This window comes from Cavia porcellus, unplaced genomic scaffold (assembly GCF_034190915.1).
Source record: "Cavia porcellus strain 051 isolate PalLab524CR breed Dunkin Hartley unplaced genomic scaffold, mCavPor4.1 scaffold_39, whole genome shotgun sequence".
NCBI classification, from domain to species: domain Eukaryota; kingdom Metazoa; phylum Chordata; class Mammalia; order Rodentia; family Caviidae; genus Cavia; species Cavia porcellus.
Window position 1 is genome coordinate 1,890,355 of NW_026947522.1, and position 14,290 is coordinate 1,904,644.

Genomic DNA, 14,290 nt, shown 5'->3' on the forward strand with positions numbered 1-14,290 from the left:
ATATGTTCAGTGGAAGAGAGACAGCCTCCTCAATAAATGGTGCTGAAGAAAATGACTTTCCTCCTACTGAAGACTTAAACTGGAGAAATGTCTATCATTATGAAATAAATATGTTAAACTAGATCAAAGATCTAAATATTAAAACAGAAACACTAATGAGGCTTCCTGAACAAAAAACACATTTTAAAGAATCAACTACGGTGACCCCATCTTATTAAAAATTATTTGTACATCAAAAGAAATCACTAACAGAATGAAAAGACAATGCTCAGAATGGGCAGGGGATATTTTTCTATTTTCTGATAATCTTCAATATCATTTCCAAAGTACTATAATTTTCAATATGTAAGTACTTTACTTTCTTTGTTAGGTTCTTTCCAAGTATTTCATTTACTTGGAGGATATTTTAAATGGTGTGGTTTCTGTAACTTCTCTCTTGGTGAGTTTGTTGATTGTGTACAGGAATCTATTGATTTTTGATTGTCAACTTTGTCTCCAGCTACATTTTTGAATTTGCTTATTAATTCTAGGACTGTTTTGGTGGAGTTTTCAGCATCTTCTATTTAGAATATCATATCATCTTTGAATAATGATAATTTAACTATTTTCTATTATATACTTATTCTTATTTCTCTCTTATGTCTAATTGTTTTGTCTAGTGTTTCCAGAGCTATATTGAATAGGAGTGGTCATAGTAGTCTTCCATGTCCTTTTATAACTGTAGAATGAAAGTTTTCAGTTATTCTCCATTTAGTATGATGCGGGGTTTTCTTTGTCATTGTCTGAATTTTTTGTCATTTTCTTTTTTATTGGTACTGGTAATTGTACTCATGACGACACAATTGCAAGGCAGGTGCTTATGCCACTGAGCTAAATCCCCAGCCCCGTCATTATTTTATTTTATCAGCTTGAGGTAAAGGTCATCTGTTGTTATTTACTGTAGGGTTTTATCACAGTTCAGTGCTTGACTTTATCAAAAGCTTATTGTGCATTTATTGAGATGATCACCATGTGACTTTTGTTTTTGCCTGTGTTGATATGACATTTAAATTTGTTGATTCGCATGTACTGAAACATCCCTGCCTTCCTGGGATGAATCCAAGTTGGTCAGGTTTTAAAATCTTCTTTATTATTTGCTACATTCACTTTGCTAGTGTCTTGTTAAGGACTTTTGCTTCTATGTTCATTAGGAAAACTGTCCCATAGTTTTCTTCTTTTGGTTGGGTCTTCCTCTGGTGTTAGTATCGGGGTAATACTTGCCTCAAGGCATGAGTTAGGGAGAAGAGCTTCTCTTTCAATATCATTAAACAGCCGTGGCCTTAAATTTTTTTTCTACATTTATTGTAGAATCCAGCAGTAAATCCACCAGGACCTAGACTTTTTTTATGTTGATCATTTGCTTTTCTGTTGTCATTGTTTTTCTTATTTTTCAATGTGCTCATGAGACCAGCTCTCATTCAGTTCAAGTTGGCCTTGAGCTCACTTTGTAGCCTTGTTTAGTCTCAAACTCAAAACAATACTTGTACCTTAGCCTCCAAAGTTCTGTACCACCATGCCCAGCAGCTGATAAATTTTTATTAAATCTTCATTCTCATTAACTGATACTGTGTTTTTCAGAATTTTTATATCTTCTTGGAACAGAATTGGCATTTCATATTTATCTAGGTATCGGTGCATTTCTATATTTTCTAACCTATGAAAGTATACATTTTTCCAGTAGATTTTGATGATCTTCTGAATTTTCACAAGATCTGTAGTTATTTTATCCTTCTGATTCCTCAGTGCATGGTTTTTCAATCTTTATTTTTTTCTTTTTTGATATGATTGTCCAAGGGTTAATCAATTTTGTTTATTCTTCCAGTGAACCACCTGTTTGATTTGTTAATCCTTTGAATATTTTTCTTGTTCTGCATTGCATGACTTTCTTGTCTGGTCTTATAATTTCCTCCCTTGTATGGGATTTGTGTTTGTCTTGCCATTCTTCTTCTGGAAGATTGAGATGCAACACTTCATTATTTGTTTGTGTTCTTTCTATTTCCTGATGTGAGATTTGACTACTATAAATTTCCTTATTTGGACTGCTTTCATTGAATCCCATAAGGTACAGGATTTTGCATCTATATTCTTGTTAGGTTGTAGATATTTTTAAGTTTCTTCCTTTTTTCATCTGTTACCCATTGGGTGTTTAGGAGAGTGTTAAGTTTCATATACTTATGAAGTTGTTGCAACTTTTTTTTACCATTATTTCACAATTTAAATACATGCTTAAGAATACTATCCTTAGGCTGCAAAGTCAATCAAGTAATACAAGGATTAAGTTGTTTTTATACCTCCATTGCTATCAACTCAGCATGTCCTCTAAACCAGTCAGATGGTGGTGGGAGGAGGTGATTGTGGTGCTCCTCTCCCAGCCAATACAGTAGTTAGCTCACAGGAAGTGTAAGTTTCTTGCTTTTCTTCTGAGAAATGGAATAGCTTCCACAGAATCACAACATGGGCATGTTGGCTAGTTTTCCACCATTCCCCTTATGACTTCCACCAGCTCACAGGAAGGGAAAATTAGATTTCTGTTTCTCCTCTCTGGCCTGAGATGGCTCCAGAATGTTAATTTTCTCATCAGGATGACTGGGTGGAGACATATCATAAAACCTGCATATCTATGTGTGTGTCCTACAGAAAATAATTCAGATGTAGGTCATTGATTGGATTGGAAATGTCTTGAGGAAAGTTGTGTCATGTAAGAGGATTTGGCATTGGTGAACCAAAAAAAAATACAGTGCAAAAGAACAACTTCTATATACTTGAATTGTCTTAAACAGGTTTGATACTTGGTCCTGTCATCATCCAACAATACCAGATTTCAGTGCTGAGTCTTTAAAACAGATACATTTTATATTTCATGTTGGGGTCTTTTCTTAGGCACCAAGATGGCAATAAAGGGTCCCAAGAAGGCTCTAAGAAATGAGAAACACGACATGGTCTTCAGGGCTGCATGAGAAGAGTGATCCATGGCAGAGCTCATCACTCTGCTAGCCAGCTGGCCAACTCATGCTGGCAGGAGTTGAGTGGACAATGGAGGAAACCTGATAAGGATCTTGGTAGAGGTTCAAGACCCCTCAGAGAAACAGATGATGCCAACTGCAGAGAACTATCCCACAGAAAATATCTAGGTGGCCTCAGCTGTGGCCTGTCTTGTCCCAGGAGGCATCTCTTCATTCTCAGTTTAATCATGCCTGGGCCACATCACAGCCCTGCATGAGTATTCAGCTTCAATGGCTCTAACATATCCCTCCTTTTTGTTTGGTTAAACCTTAGCTGTTGGACATCTAGAAGAAAAGATTGATAACAATACAGTATATTAGAGGCAGTAAGCTTAACATTACTATTTTATCTAAACATGAAACACCTTAGAATGTTAAATGAAATGTATTTTCTACTATCCATGGATATTTTAACATTTGAATACCTACAGTGTTAACATTGATATATTTTACATAGGAAATCAGAAATCAGAACCATACATATTGTTGTATCATGACATCCTTGCAATAATCTGAATTTCTATTTTGACATAAAATATGTTTTAGTCAATCACCCTTATCTAATACCCAAGAAGTTTCTTATGTATTATTGACCAATTTATTGACCTTTAGTGGAATATGAATCTTACAAGTCTTTGTTATTAGCTGAAGTATAAACATGAATCAAAAGTCTGCTACCATAAGTAATCCCCATTTTACAATCTTAGAGGTCTATGCCTCCATAAACATAAATATATCTAATATATCATGAATTTGGTGACAATCAACTGTCATAACAATGTGAAAAGTTTACTCAGGCATCTTAAATCAAAAAATGCATTAATTCTTTTGATATTGACCAATGTGAACATTGAGGAGTACATTTCATGACTTTAGTTAAAGTGTCTCCTATAAGGCTATGGAGATCATTGAGGTCTCTGATGAATAAACAAGAACTGGTTAAAAACTTTACCAGGCAGCCACTTTCTGATTTATCAATTAGAGCCCTGTCCAGCAATCTCAGTCATAAGGGACTTTGTTTATTCATCCTAATAATATCAATTTTAAGTAATGAGACTATCAAGTCAATGGTAAATAACAACATATTTCATTCATATACCCAGTCTTTGTGACATTTGGAATAGCTGGCAACAAGGTACAAGCATATTTTATAAATCAGTAAAGAAACAAATCTTTGATTATGTGATCCAGATATGGAAAAAGAGAAAGATTACTGAGCTCCAAATGAAAGGAACAGTTGTTCACCGAGTGGACAAGTGGATAAACGTACACAGACAATCTGTGCTGATTCAAACAAACACAGAAATAAGCAAAGAGCTTGTGGAGGTTTTTGAGAACAACTTAAGTTCCTCAGAGGCCATTTGTGTACTTGTTCAATACTCCTTTGTTAAACTAGCTCATCTCTTATACCCAGTGCTCCCAGTGCTGGAACACCTGTACACCCCAAGCACTCGGGGTCCTTCCCAGAGGTTTTGGGCCACTTGATCACTCTTGTATGGGCATGTTTGCTTTCTGCTTTATAAGCTTGAACAATCATTAGCTCAGGGACTCCCAACAACAGCTTACAAACAGACTAAACAAATACACAACTGATACATGGACAGATGGACAAACATCTTATAAAATCAGAGTGTACTTGAGCATATCCTTAAGCCCAATAACAAAACCTTCCTACAAGGTTAGAGTCTACAACTATAAATCAACTAGTTCACCTTTTTATAGACCAACTAGCTGAGATCCTGTAAAAAGTATCCAAGGCTTGATTCAGGGAGAGGTGAAATGGTGGAACTATGTTGTGTAGCCTGTGGTGACAACTCATTCCATGCAGAGCAAACACAAAGAGCAGAATTCCATACAAGGCCTTGGCAATAACACAGAAATGTTCCCTCTTCCCCAGATCAGCAGGGGCACCAGCCCCTGCCCACTTGAGTCTGGAGATGTTCTGTATAATACAAAAGGCTTTGTCAGAGATATAGCCTGGTAAAAACATATTTGAATTAAGTAATAAGCCTTTTTGGGAAAGAGAAGTGACTTACAGTAAATAGCACCATGGACAGAATAGTAAGAACCTGTGCAGGAAGTGCATTATTCTCCTTTAATTGTTTCAAGAAGAGATTTGAGGTTATAATGAGCTTGTTAAATGATTGCTTGGCCAGTGGCATTATAGGGGATAAAATTACATGAGAAATGTTCCATGAGGAACAAAAGGAAGCAAAAGCCTGTGAGGTATAGGCTGGACCATATTCAGGTTTAAGGAAGGAAGATACACCCATGACTGCAAATGTAGCCAGGAGATGTTGAATTACATGTTGGGCAGATTCACCATGCAGTGGTGAAGCACAAATAATACTAGAAAACGGGTCAACAGAAACATGAAGAAATGAAAAGGAAATCAAGAAACAGTGTGTGGCATGTTTACCAAGGTTCATTGCAGCAGAGGCCATGAGAGTTGACAGCATCACAGGGAAAAGGGTGAGGTATGGCAGCACAATGGAAACCAGTGGAAATAAAAGCTTTAGCTTCAGAAGGTACAATGTCAAACAATTTATGCAAGGAACAAGTGTATTGGTGAAAAACGACAAGGCTTTGTTTAGTGTTATCAAAAAGAGGATAGACTATAGAGTAAACCCAAGGCCAGACTGAACTGTATAGAGAGAACCTTCCTCAAAAAGGCCAAAGGAGTGGGGGGGGGCTGTAGAGTATATGCAATCCTTGATCAGAAATCGCATTACCTTTTAAAAAGCCAGGTAGGGCTTAATGACCACATTTATGTAAAGGAAAAAGTGCAGCATTGTGAGGGCAAATAATTTGTACATGTAAAAAGAAGATACTAAGTGTGAGCCCATGGCCACAGGAGAGATAAAAACAAGATAAGTGAGATAAAAACAGAAGGAATAAAACAGAAGAAAACTAGCTCAATTCTTACACTCCACGCTCCCCGTGCTGGAACACCTGTTCACCTCCAGCACTCCATGCCCTCAGGACATTTCCCAGATGTTCTGTGCACCTTGAGCACTCCTGTATGGGCACTTTTGCTTTCTGCTTTACTGGTATGAACAATCAGAAGCTCAGAAACTTTCAGGACCTGCTTGCAAACCAACTGGACAAACACGCAACTGATATGTGGACAGACTGACAAACATAAAGTCAGAGCACGCTTGAGCATATCCTTAATCAAGCCAAATTATAATACTTTCTTAAAAATTTAGAATTTACAGCTACAAATCAACCAGTTGGATTTGTAATACACCAACTAGCAGAGATCTGGCATAAAAGGATCCAAGGCTTGATTCAGGGAGAGGTGAAATGGTGGAATTATGTTGTGTAGCCTGTCCTGTGGTGACAACTCATTCCATGTAGGGCAAACACAATAAGCAGAAATCCACACAAGGCCTTGGCAATAACATAGAAGTATCCTATCTTACCCAGTTCAGCAGGGGCACCAGACCCTTGAGTCTGGAGGTGTTTTGTATGATACAAAAGGCTTTGTCAGAGATATAGCCTGGTAAAAACATATTTGAATTAGGGAAGAAGAAAACCTTGTTGGCAAAGAGAAGTCACTTACAGTAAATAGCACCATGGACAGAATAGTAAAAATTTGTGCAGGAAGTGCATTTTTCTCCTTTAATTATTTTAAGAGAAGAGATTTCAGTGAATAATGAGCTTCTTCAATGATAGTGTGGCCACTGGGATTATAGGGGATACAATTTACATAACAAATTTGCCATATGGAACAAAAGGAAGCAAAAGCCTGTGAGGTATAGGCTGGATCATTGTCAGTTTAAAAAAGGAAGATACACCCTTGACTGCTAATGCAGCCAGGAGATGTTGAATTACATGTTGGGCAGATTCACCATGCAGTTGTGAAGCACAAATAAAAACAGAAAATGTATCAAGAAAAACTTGAAGAAATGAAAAAGTTTTAAGGAGGAACACTGTGTAGCATGTTACCATAAGTCACTGGAGCAGAGGCCATTAGAGTTGACAGCATCACAGGGAAAAGGGGGAGGCATGGCAGCACAATGGAAACCAGTGGAAATAGAAGCTCTAGTTGCAGAAGATGGAATGTGAAACAATTTGTGGAAAGAACAAACTGATTGGTGAAAAAAGGTGGGGCTCTCTTTATTGTTATCAAATGAGGATAGACTACAAATTTATCTCAAGATCAGGCTGAAATGCTTATAAAGACACTGTTGAAAAGACCTTGCCCAAAAAAAGAGAGAATAGAATATTCAGTGCTTGATCAGTAATAGCATTATCATATCAAACAACAGGTAGGGCTTAATGACTACATATATGTAAAAAAAAAGAGTGGCATGTTAAAGGCAAAGAGGAGCCTGTGAGATGTAAAAAAGAGACAATAAGTGTGAGTCTATTGCTACAGGAGAGACAACAAGAGAAGAAGATAAGTGTGAGATAGTATTATGAGAGGCAGTAACTAAGTTAAGGACATGGGTTGAAAAAATTTGCAAAGGAAGGATAACACAGAGAGCTCACTGCATTGACAAGAGGTTTGTGGCAGTGAAAAAAGGTGTTTTCAATTATTACAAAAACATATGTTACAGCTTCATGATGGGGGGTTCCATCAGTGAAGACAGTGAGAGCACTATTTAAAGGGCTGCTAATGCAATAAGTTTGAAGAGAAAAGGGAAGTAGAGTAAATAGAGACAAACAATGATCCTGGGGCATATCAAAAGAAACGGAACCAACATAGACAGCAAAGCCACTTGCAGATTTTTTTTTTTTTTGGTCCCAGGGATCAAACTCATGACTGTGCACTTGTAAGGCAGGCACTCATGCCACTGAGCTAAATTCCCAGACATGAGTCTTGCAGAGGGAACAGCAGAGGACAGCAAAAAGGAAAAGTTAGCCTTGGTAAGTGGTAAGACAGTATTGATTAAATCAATTCCAAGGACTATAGGTGTTCCAGTACATCCTCAAGTGATGAGAGGGAATAGCACTGACAATGGGAAATAAAGTATTGCCAGGTGAGTGGAGTAAAACAAAACCATCAGCTCCAGTGTGTAGCAATCCTGAAAAGAAAAGGTTGTCAATAGTTAAACAGAGGCCTCAGCATTCATCTCCCAGGGGAATAGCAGTAGCCACCACAGTGGAGCCAAGTGCTTGATTTCCATGAGTAACATCATAAGTTTTAGAGAAGACAAGGCAAGGCAATTAGCTGGGTTACAGATTCAAAAAAATTAGTTGAATGTGTAAGAGAGATCACAACTGAAGCAACAATATGCCCGTATAACCAGCATTACTGAGGCCAAGGATAACAAAATGCCTCTTTTTTGATGCAGGTGAATAGGAAAGAACTGGCCAGCTGTCCAGGAGGTAAAGGATCATGAAAAGTAGTAGGAACTTCTAAAGCATACCAGGGAATTCCAAGCTAGTGTCAAGTATCACAGAAACATCTTTTAAAGCATTTTTGTAGCCTTGATTTGCATTTTTGTATGTTAATTGCTTTAACAAGATAGAGGCTACTGCCTTGTTGTCCACCTGGCTTTCAATAGCTTTATTTAATCTTCATAAAGTCAAGGAAAGGTTCAGTGTCCTCCTGTTTAATAGTACTAAAGGAACCTTGTGTGTCCACTGCTTCAGGGAGTCTTTTTCAAGCTTTTAAAGCAATTGAGGATAATAGCCTGAGGGTGGCAATTAACTTGTTGGCATATATCTGAAAAATCTCTCTCGCCTCAAAACTCAGCAGCTCCTATATGAATATAGCAATCAAAATTATTCATAACTTGCATGTCCTCAGCACCAGTATGCTCTTAAGCCACACCTGATGTTTGGCTAGAGTGATAATAGTATGCACTGAGAGTTTCCAGTTCAAAGGGGTCATTTCACAACCATGAACGATATCCTCAATAATGCCAATTACAAAAGTAGTTTTAAGTCCATATTCCTTGACAGCCATTTTAAACTCTTTATTTTTCTTGGTTTTTTTTTTTTTTTTTTTTTTTAGGAACATGGTATTGAACTCACAAACTTATGGGTGTCAGGCAGCCTCTTAGGCCACTAAAATTACCCCCTGTCCCTTTTAAGTCTTTAAATAGAATACTGCAATCTTTCAAAGTGGGGCTCTTTTCCTGTTGATACAAAACAGGTCAAGCAATTAATTTGCCATGTTTACCTTCTTGGGCCATCTTCTGCATGGGAGGTCGAACAGATGAAAATTTGCCTAGAGGTTTTACAGGGTTTGCATCTTGTGAAGGCAGCAGCAAGTGGAAGAGGCGAAGCAGCACAAGTGAGCCATCCAAGAAAACTGGGAAACCAGCCGTTCCTCCCTGCCAAATGTCACAGCATCCCAGCAAAAATACCAAGTGTGCAAGACAGAAATCAGAGCTCAAGGCTCCTCAGTGCAGCAGTTTGTGTATTTTTTCCCAATCTGTCACAGTAACCACACCAACCTCAGAACACCAAGGACAATGATCATGAATAGCCCACAAGATTTGCACCAAACATGGCCCATCTTCCTAAGGAAAAGCAGTTTTGCATTATGTTTCTGTTGCACTTCAGACACAGAAGTCCCCATGACTTAAATGGTGAAGGGATTTTTTTCAAAGAAAATAAAAGTAATTTCCAAACAAAATAAAATAGACATGCTTTTGGGTCCATTTTATGCCCCAGGAACACAGCAATGTGAAGTGACATTCCACAGCAGACATCCCCACTGTAGAGTCCCTGTTCAGGCAGTAATTGTTGGGGTCTGTGCCTAGACCCCCCACACCCCCAAACAGATGCATGGCCCAAAAGAGGGAAACAAGTGACACAATCTTTAGGGCTGCAGGAGGACTAAAATCCTTGTCAGACCTCAAAAATCTGTTAGGTGTATGGCTGACTGATGGCTGGGAAGGACCTATTTAATCAGAGCAAGCAAGGAGTTGAGTGGACAATTGAGTAAAGCTGAGCAGGATCTTGGGAGAGGCTCAAGGATCACTCAGAGCAACAAATGATGCTAATTTAGGAAAACTATCTAGCCTTATCTTGCTCCCTTAAATGTCTCCTCCTTCTCAATTCAATCATGCCCAGGCCATGCCACAGGCCTCCACAGGTATTCAGCTTCAATGGCCCCAACATTTTTACATAAATTTGCAGGATTCACAAGTGCATGTCATGCCAGTCTCATTCTAACACTGCCATTTTCTCTCACTCCCAGACATGGCCTTTCAATTGTACTGAATAGTGATAGACTTTGTCCTGTCTCATCACATTTATGCTTAGTCACCATGCTCAACAGAAGAGAATATATCATTCTGAGCCATGAGATGCTGAGGACAGAGTAACACTTTTCTTTTGGTCAATACTGTTTCTCAGCATGCATAATATTTTCATGATAAATGAGTAAGAAACTCATGGTGGTAATAATAAGGAACAATTAACAGTGCAAGATGCTGTAAGAAAATGAGAAAAGACTCATTAACTCAATTGAAGAGTAAAATTGCATTTTACCTAGAGTTGTTTGAATAACACAAATAGGTTAAACAGATAATGTTAAAATAGCATTGATGGCAGAAACAATAGTTTGATGCAAAGACATGAGGGCCTGCTGACCATAGAGACATGGCATTGTTACACACTGTCTAAATGTAACCAAAAAGGAGGGAGGCTCTGAGAAACTTATCCCTCTTGTGCTTGTAGAAGTCTACTAAAATGTTGCTGAACCACTTAGGTTCAAAGCTAGTTCTAGATGGAATAAGGCTAGCCTACATTTGAAATTCCATGAGCTCAGATAGGTCTATAGAGCTGTGATAATTGATTATTGGGAAATCAAATTATGCATCCTACATTTTTCTTCACATCAGCAAAATCAGTAAAAGATCTGAGAGACTTGCAAATTAGTTTTTGCAGAATGAAAAATTTATGCAACATAGAATTTCACCACAAAACAACCCAATATATCAGTAGCTACCATAATTCTCTTTCCTTGAAAGGGTTGAATATACCTTCAGATACAATAGTAACAAACACGACAAAATAGTATAACACCTTTAAAGAGAATGAAAGTATTACAGGGTATTCAACCAAATAATAGAAAATAAAAACTCATTACCATATTATCTCATTGGCCATAAAAGATTTGTTTATACTATCACACACAATAAAATCCAATAAAATACATGATGGAACCAATGGAAACAGAAGGACAAAAGAATGGTAGCACTTCAAAGCAAGATGATATTAAATTAGCAGTGCCTATTACAATATCTTGTTGTCTTCAAAATAGCTGTTCATGCCATCACAGATAATAAAATAAAACAACCCAGGATAAAACCATTCCAACTAAAGAATGGGAACATTATATGTCTCCAAAGCAATGTAATGGGGACTCATGATTACCTTAAACTCTTATGTACTTTTACCATTTTTTACAGTAGGGAGACTATACAGTATTTATACATGTGAGTTTGATTTATTTCAGGTATGAGTAAGGTCTCAAGTTGCATCCATTTATTTATGAATATCTCAATGTGATCATTCTTAATAGCTGAGTAGTACTCCATTGTGTAAAAATAGCATATCATTTTTATCCATTTCTCAGTTGATGGACACTTAGGTTGTTTCCAAGATCTGGCTATTACAAATTGTCCTGTCATAAAAATGGGTGCACATATACCACTGAGGTATGATGTTTTCAGTTCTTTTGGGAATGTGCCTAGAAGTGAAATAGCTGGATCAAGTGGGACTTCCAATTCCCCTTTCATGAATTCTCTCCCTACCCCTATGTCTTCAATATTTATATCCTATTTATCTTCCAACAGATTTACTGTTTCTGTTATAATGTTAATATATTTGATCCATTTACATTTTGGTTTAGTACATAGTGATAGGCATGGGTCTAGTTTTAGCTTTCAGCCTATGGCGAGCCAGTTTTTCAGGCATAATTTATTAAAGAGACTGTCGTTCTTCCAGTGAAAATGTTTGATTCCTGTATCAAAGATAAGATGGCTGAGTGTGTTTGTTGTTGTGTTTGTACCTTCTAATTTATTCCATTGATCTATAGTTGAGAGTTTATTCCAATACCATGTTGATTTTATTATAATTGCTTTGTAGTATAACCGACTCAGGGACTGTGATGCCTCCCACCTTTTCTTTACTGCTTAGAATTTTCTTTGCTATTCTAGGTCTCTTCTGGTTCCAGATTAATTTTAGGAGTGATTTCTCTAGATCTATGAGGTATGTTGATATTATGTTCATTGGGATTGCAGTAAATCTGTATTACAGTTTTGGAAGAAAGGCCATTTTCACAATATTTTGTTTTCCCATCCATGAACAAGGGATGTCATTCCATTTTCTGGGATCCTCTTTGATTTCTTTTTCAGGACATTATAATTTTCCTTATATAGATTTTTAAAATTCTTTCGTGAGATTAATTCCAAAGTATTTCATTTTTTTGGATGGCAGTGTGAAGGGTGTGGCTTTTCTTATTGCTCTGTCAATGAATTTGTTGTTAATGTGTAGGAATGCTATAGATTTTTGAGTATTGACTTTGTATCCAGCTACATAGCTGAATTTATTGATTATATCTAGGAGATTTCCAATGGAGTTTTGGGGGTCTTCTATGTAGAGTATCATGTCATAAGTTAACTTCCTCTTTTCCTATCTTTACTCCATTTATATCTGTCTCTTTTCTAGTTGCTCTGGCTAGTATTACCAGTACTATGTTGAATACAAATGGTGATGAGGGACATAATTGTCTTGTGCCTGATTTAAGGTAAAGGCCTTCAGTTTTTGGCCACTTAATATGATACTGGCTGTTGGTTTGTCATAGATGGCCTTTATCATATTGAGGTAAAGATCATCTATTCCAATTTTCTGTAAGGTTCTTATTGTGAATGGAAGTTGCACCTTAGGAAAAGCTTTTACTGCATCTATAGAATTGCTCATGTGATTCTTACTTTTGGTTTTGTTGATATGGTGGATTACATTGATTGATTTACATATGTTGAACCATCCCTGCTTGCCTGGAATGAATCACACTTGGTCGTGGTGTATAATCTTGATGACTTGCTGCATCCTGTTTGCCAATATTTTATTGAGCATTTTGCATCTGTGTTCATTAGGGAGATTGGCCTGGAGTTCTCTTTTTTACTTGGGTCTTTCTCAGGTTTTGGTACTAGAGTAATATTTACTTCCAGGAATGACTTAGGAAGAATTACTTCCATTGTGACTTCATTGAAGAATTTGAGGTGTGTCAGAATTAAGTCTTCTGGTATTTCTTGTAGAATTACACAGTGAATCAGTCTGGGCCTGGGCTCTTTCTATGCATAAGCAGAACTATTATATTTTCAATTTCATTAATAGAGATTGGATTATTCAGCATTTTTACATCTTCTTGATCCAACTTTGGTACTTCATATGTTTCTAGGAATGTGTCTATTTCTTCTGTGTTATTAAAACAATGAGAGTGGATGATTTTAATGTAGGTGTTGATGATGTTTTATATTCCCCAAGAGTCTGTAGTGATTTTGTCTTTTTCATTCCTTATTGCATGAACTTGAGCCTTTTCTTCCCTTTCTTAAATAAGGTAGGCAAGGTGCTTATCCATTTTATGTATTCTTTCACAGAACCAACTCTTTGTTTCACTGATTATTTGTATTGTGTTCTTAGTCTCTATTGCATTAATTTCTTTTCTGATTTTTATAATTTCCTCCTTTCTTTTGGCTTTGAACTCCATTTGCTTTGGACTTTCTAGATATTTGATGTGTAGCATCAGATTGTTTATTTGTATTCTTGTGGTTTCCTGATATGCGAAGTCAGTGTAATAAATTTTCCTCTGAGGACAGCTTTCATTGAGTCCCACACATTCCAGTAAGTTGTATGTGCATTTTTGTTTGCTTTTAGACATTGTTTAAATTGTTCTTTAGTTTCCCCTGTGACCCACTGATTGCTCAAGAGTATATTATTCAATTTCCATGTGTGTGTGTGTGATTTTTGCAGTTCCTAGTTTTATGGCACAATGATCTGATTACATGCATGGGATAATTTCAAGTCTTTTGCATTTATTTAAAAATATTCTGTGGGCTATTATATAGTCTGTTTTAGAGAATGTCCCATGTACTGCTGAGATGAATATATGTTCTGATGGTGTTGGCTGGTACACTCTGTATATGTCCATCAGGTCTGTTAGTTTACAGATGTGATTCTGTTGTGTTATTTGTTTGCTGAATTTTTGTCTGGCTCATCTGTCCCTTGGTGTCCAAGGTGTGTTAAAGTCTCCTGTTATAAATGTATTATTGCTTATT

General features: G+C 37.0%; 1 long non-coding RNA gene across 1 annotated transcript in view; it reads right to left on the reverse strand.

Moving 5' to 3' along the window:
• Positions 1-274: 274 nt before the first annotated feature.
• The window catches only part of LOC134474823 (uncharacterized), a 91,544-nt gene continuing 77,528 nt past the window's right edge, over positions 275-14,290 (reverse strand). The window contains exon 7 of the long non-coding RNA XR_010045702.1: positions 275-3,326. This is a non-coding gene — a long non-coding RNA (uncharacterized LOC134474823). The remainder of the gene's footprint in view (positions 3,327-14,290) is intronic.